This window comes from Meriones unguiculatus, chromosome 3 (assembly GCF_030254825.1).
Source record: "Meriones unguiculatus strain TT.TT164.6M chromosome 3, Bangor_MerUng_6.1, whole genome shotgun sequence".
Classification (NCBI taxonomy): Eukaryota; Metazoa; Chordata; class Mammalia; order Rodentia; family Muridae; genus Meriones; species Meriones unguiculatus.
The window spans coordinates 139,633,643-139,639,975 of NC_083351.1; positions in this window are offsets into that span (position 1 = coordinate 139,633,643).

Sequence of the window (6,333 nt, forward strand, 5' to 3'; positions counted from 1 at the left end):
CTTGGTGGGTCAGGCACAGAGCATGTGCTGGGCGGGGGGGGCGGGGGAGCAGGGCTAGGCTGTAACGCCTAAAGGCTCCAGTGACCCAGCTGTGCCTCCCACCCTAAAGGTTCCACCGTACCTCAGACTGCCCCTTCCTGTTCATACATGCTTTGAGAAAGAGTTCTCCTCCTCAAAGATACGCAGAACCAGTGTTCCTTCAGACTATCTCTTCTCAGAAGAGCAAAATGAAAGAGCAGAGCTGGGGCACAGGCCTGAAGGCCCAGAACCTGAGAGGCAGAGGCAAGAGGCTCAGAGGAGCCTTAGTAAAAGGGGCTTCCAGCAGCACCCAGGGCAGGACACTTGGAAAGTTCCCCCAGCAGTGCGGGGCAGCCCTGTTTCCCTCCTACAGCTGCTGTAGATAAACACCAGCTGTGCAGCTGTGCTTTGTCCCACGTGCCGTGGATGCCGGGAGTTGTTTGTTTGATTTTAAGGTCTGATGCACATGGTTTCTTTCGGATTCTTTAAACTCACTTGAATCCCACAGGAAAGTGGAGATGACAGTTCTCACACCTCAGGATTGTTGAAAGGGTCAGAAGAGAGAGATACTCAAGTCCTTAGGGGAGAGCCTGGGGTGGTCAAGGATTCAAAGTGTAGCATTACTTTATAGTTTGTTAGGAAACGGTCTTGATTTGCAGTTCAGGAGAGTTTAATTTGTTGTGGGGCTCAGGCTGGCGTCTCATTCATGACCCTTTCTCTACCTCCAAAGTGCTGAGATTATAGACATGAGCCACTACACTTATGAATGCTATTTAATCTGGTTGGCATCTGTAAAGACACCTCCATCGTGAAACAGGTAAACCAAAGGATCTCTGTTCTAAGAGGTAAAATGGTCTGTTGAACATTAAACCCTAAATTTAATTTGAAAAAAAAAAAACAAAAACCAAGGGCTGGTTAAGGCACTTGCCACTCAAGTAAGGACCCAAGTTTGGATCTCCCCAAAACCATAAATGCCAGGTGATCATGGTGGCCCACCTCTAATTCCAGCCTCTGATATCCCCAGAGCAAACTGGCTAGCAGGCCTAGCAAACTCTGGGTTTGATTGACAGATGCTGCCTCAATGAATAAGGTGGGAGAGACATCAAACATTCCAACATCAGTCTTAGGCCTCCACAACCATGCAAACACACACATGCAAAAATATGCATGCAAACATGCACCACACACACACACACACACACACACACACACACATACACATACACACATCCATATATGAGCACATGCTGAAAAAATAATGGGATATGGAGGAAAACACCCAATATCTCCCCACCATTAGCTTCAGATACTAGAATTTAGCTGGTGTTTACTGGTTCTTGTAAATAAAAATTAGACACATAGGAAGTAGCAGAATAAAAACAGTTTATTAAGGAAGGATATGTGCCAGAACTGGGAAAAGGTTTGAAACTCAGCAGCAAGTGCTGTGCATAGCATTGAGATTGGATGTGTGAGAATGGTAGAGATAGATCTATACTTGGAGGTATGTGTGAGTGTGCCTGGAGGCCAGAAGGTCACACCCCCCTGGAGCTTGCTAGGATGCAGCCAGCAAGCCCCCAAAGCCTACCCATCCCAGCCCCCACAGCACTGAGGTTCTAAGCAGGTGCACCCATGTTTGGCTTTTTACAGTGTTGGATATTTGAACTCAGGTCCCCAGGCTTTGCACAGTGTGGTGCTTTGAATGAGAATAGCCCCTGATGAGCTCATTTGTTTGAATACTCGGTCCCCAGTTGGTAGAACTGTTTGAGAAGGATCAGGAGGTGTTGCCTTGTTGAGGAGGTGTGTCAATGGTAAAGGCTTTGAGGTTTCAAAACATTAGTGCCATCCCTGGCGTGTGTGTCTCCTCCCTCTTGGTTGTGTCTCTATACGCGAGCTCTCAGCTACTTCTCTGGTGCCATGCCTGCTTGCCTGCTGCCATGTTCCCCACCATAATAATCATAGACTCTAACACTCTGAAACTGCGAGCCCCAGATGAAACGCTTTCTTTTTAAGTTGCCTCGATCATGGTATTTTGGTACAGGAATAGAAGAGTAAGGAACACATTCAGCAAATGCTCTTACCCACTAAACCAGCGGTTCTCAACCTTCCTAACACTGCAACGCTTTAGGCACAGTTCTTCATATTGTGGTGACCCCCGACCATAAAATTATTCTTGTTGCCCCTTCATAAGTGTAATTTTGCTATGGCTGTGAATTATGTAAATATCTGTGTTTTCCGACAGTCATAGGCGACCCCTCCGAAAGGGTCATTCGATCCCCAGAGGAGTCTCAACAGGTTGAGAACCACTGCAGCAAACCATTGCCCTTCAGCAAGGATTTCAGGTGTTTGTTTCCCAGCATCATGGGCTTTGGCTCTCTTGCACAGCCCTGAGCTTTTTCTCCCATGCCCTGTTACATGAGGGCCTTGGTAGCTAGGATTTTCAGTCCTCCTCGTCATTGCTGCGCAGAAAATCTTCTTGTTGTTGTTGTTGTTGTTGTGTATGCGTACGTGTGAGTCATGGCCAAGGTTTAGCGGTTAGAGCTCACTTGAGGGAGGGAGTCCATGTTCTCCTTCTCCCATGCATGTCCCAGGGATTGAACCTGGGTCTTTCAGCTTCAGCAGCGAGGCAAATGCCTTACACCCCTTGAGCCTTCTTGCTGGACCCCAGCTGGTTTCTTTCACGTGCATTTCAGTGCAGGCATTTGCCCACATGATAGTGGGGCCTTTGAGAATAGCCTCGAGGGCTCCTCACCAGCCCTTGCCAGTGGGATGGAGAGCCTTATAAGAAGCTTTGGCTTGCTTGTCCCTCTAATGTCACCATGTGTGACTCAGCCTTAGCTCCCTCCAGCAGAAAGAAGGCTCCAAGGTCTACCACGGCTAGTTTATTTTGTGTATGTGCCATGATGCACCTGTGGAGGTAGAGGACAGACTCTGGAAACTGGTTTTCTCTTTCCACCATGCATGTGAGCCCCAGACACTGAAGTCAGGATGACAGGCTGGGTGGCAGGCACTTTTATTCCCTGACCCATCTTGCCTGCCCCAAAATGCTGTCTTAGAAGCAGAGACCAGGCCCTCAATAAGCACAGCACATGCGTCTCAGCTGTGAGAAAGAACCCGTCAAATTACCCACTCTCTAGAACTGTGATGGGATGGCACAAAATGGAGTACGAAAGAAAAAGACAGAACTTTTTTTTTTTTTTTTAATTATCACTTACTTAATTTTAAACAAAGCACCCAGGTCTGGAAATGTGGCTCAATGTTTAAGAGCACAGGCTGTTCTTCCAGAGGGCCTTGATTTGATTCCCAGGACTCACAAGGCTTCTTGTAAACATGTGTTAACTCCAATACCTGGACCCAATGCCCTCTGCTGGCCGCCTTGGGTATTACACACATGGTGCACAGACCTCGCCTATAGTTTTTTTTTTTTTTTTAAAGATCTTAAAACAAAACAAAACCAACACCAAGTACCAAGTCTCAAAAGGCTAAGCACCCCAAATTCTGAATCTGTTGAAATGCTCACAAAGGCTCCTTCTCATGCTGCACATAAAGAAGACCATTTGATAGAGGTTTAATATCTCATAGTCAGTTTTTTTCTTCTTCACTGACCACTTACGCTTGCTTGTACGGAAGCAGGATCAAGTTTTACACAGTCTTTTCCTAACCAGTTCCTCCCCACACTCCATCTGTACATGGACCACAGGCCCCTTGCAGAGCAAACAGGGCTCTATGTGTGCATCGTTCGCAGGTGCCACAGGCACTTGGGGCAGAGAAAGCGTGCGGACAAAGAAACGACGCGAGGCAGACATGGCTGCAAGTGCAGACTCACCGCACACCCAAAGGCGGGCAGTCCAGCCGGCCCCCGGACGTGTGGAGAGACAAAGACAGGGAGGACCACGGCTATGGTTCAGATGGTTTCCTCCCCTCTCAAAAGGTGACAAATAAAAGCTGATGCAGAGGCCGAGGACAGAGCCCTCCACAGTGGGGAGCAGCGTGTGCTCTGCTGTCGTTTTAGAAGGCTTCATTAACCAGCAGCTGCAGAACACACTAGGAGAAGCTAGTATTTGTAGCGCCAGAGGAATACGGTCAAAACCAAGCAGAAAGCTTTGACGTTTAGCTGGTGAGGATAGCACATCCTTGGAGCTGTGCCTTAAAGGGGCGTCCCTGCTAGCTGCTCTGACAAAACTTATGTTTTGTTCTGCATTCAAGAGCTTTGCTATGATGAAACACTAAAGATGAAAAAAAGTTCAGCCATAGCTTAAATACACACATGGTACAAGAAGTCTACATGTCAATGAAAGAAAAAGGGAGGCTACTGGGTTTTAAAGATCCAGGTCCAACTGTTTAAACAGTTTTAGCAAGATAGCAAGATAACGGTTTTATATTTATTACCTGCTTGTGTGTTTACAGCTCCTCAGTGATGCTTCCTGTCAGAAGTGTGAAGAGATCATTGCTGGACCAGCTTAGTGATAAATGCAACTGCTTCAGCACAGACCAACAGAAAAGGTACTCTCACAAATTAAGTTCAACTTCCTCTTAATCTAAACCGTATTTAAAGCTTTCTTAAAACTGAGAATTTAGTTTACTTTCCTCAATACCTTGTGTTTTTGCTATAGTTTTACAGATACTCATGAACCATTGCCTTTTACCAGAATGCATATAATCATCTTCTTATTTTAGTTTACTTTGTTCACAAAAGTCTATCTTTATTTTATTTTTGCCCTTTTGAGACAGGATCTTGCTATGTAACCCAGGATAGTATTGAGCTTAAAAAAAAAAAAAGCTTGTTTTTAAAATTTTAATTATGTGACTGTGTGTTGGTTTCTCTGCATGTGTGAATGTGCATGTGTGTGTGCTTGTATGTGTGTGTGTGTGTGTGTGTGTGTGTGTGTGTGTACAGGCCTCTGCCTGCAGAGGCCAGGAGAGGGCACTGTATATCCTGCAAATGATGGTAAGCCACCTGATGCAGATGCTGGGAATCAACCTGAGTTCTCTGCAAAAGCAGTAAGCATTCTTAACTGCTAAGTCATGCCTCCAGTCCTTGACACTGAACTTCTGATCTTTCTGCTTCAACCTCCCTAGTGCTAGGGCTAGGCTACAGATATTTGACACCACACTGTGCCTGGCTACGTATGGAGGAGACTGGAAAGCAGTTCCTCATAATGAATATTCTAAAACACAGACATGTAAAAGTAACATTTATTTGCCTGACTTAATTGTTGTCTCAGAGGCTGACTGCTTCCATCTGCTAACCTAGGCCTAGTCCTGGAATCTTCTAGCCTCCATACAATTTAGAAATAAAATGTTTTCTGACTTGAATAAGCTCACCCTTTCTAGTTCTTCTGAACTCTGGCTGGCTGGTTCAACTCTGGTGTTCTGGCTTGAACTCCTCTCCAAGATGACTGATTCAAACTGGCTTCTCTCTAGACTTCTGACTGAATTGCTCTGCTTGGCTTCAAACTAACTCTAGCAATATGTTCTAATCTAGCTCCTTCTCATTCTCTGGCTTGTTACGTTTTCACCTGTGTCAAACTCTTCTACCTGTTCTCTCTTCTACCTGTCTCTGTAAAACTCTTCTGGTAAAACTGCCTCTGAATTCCATGAACTGAACTGCTGTGAAATCAGCTCCACTGCACTACCCCCAACTCACTGACTCAGTGAACTACCCAAACAGAACTGACTAGAACTCAGAGATCTTCATGCCTCTGTCTCCTGAGTGCTGGGATTAAAGGTGCGTATCACCAGGCTTGAACCAAAGCTTTTCTTCACCTGAAACTTGCTCTATACCAGGCTGGCCTTGAACTCAGAGATCTGCTTGCCTCTGTCTCCTGGGATTAAAGGTGGGTCTGTATTCCACCTGGATCTCACAGACCTAGAGGGTCTTCGGATGTGATCTCTTGACTGAGCAACCATGTTCTGAATTAAAATTCCTCTACACAGACAAATTTTTGATTGCATACCTTCGTAGACTGTTAGGTTAGTTGTTGACCTTGTTCTTTCCCTGAGGAGTAAATAAGGAAACAAATCCAGATTTTCTAAGTACAGATTCTAAACTCACTGTTGTCCCAACCTGAGGGGAAAACAGCTTCTCTAGGTAAACTGCAGCTGATTGCAGCCCAGTGTGTAAGTACATTTGTTCACTGCAGAAACGTTCACAAGAGCTGTAATCCCAGCAATGGGAGGTGGAGGCAGAAGTGTCCCAGAGGGAGCCAGTGCCATCCTGGGGTTACATAGTGAGTTTCGGGCTACCTTGGGCTACACGGTGAGGTTCAGTCTCAACACATACATGTATAAGTATATACATGCATAAAATAAAACAGA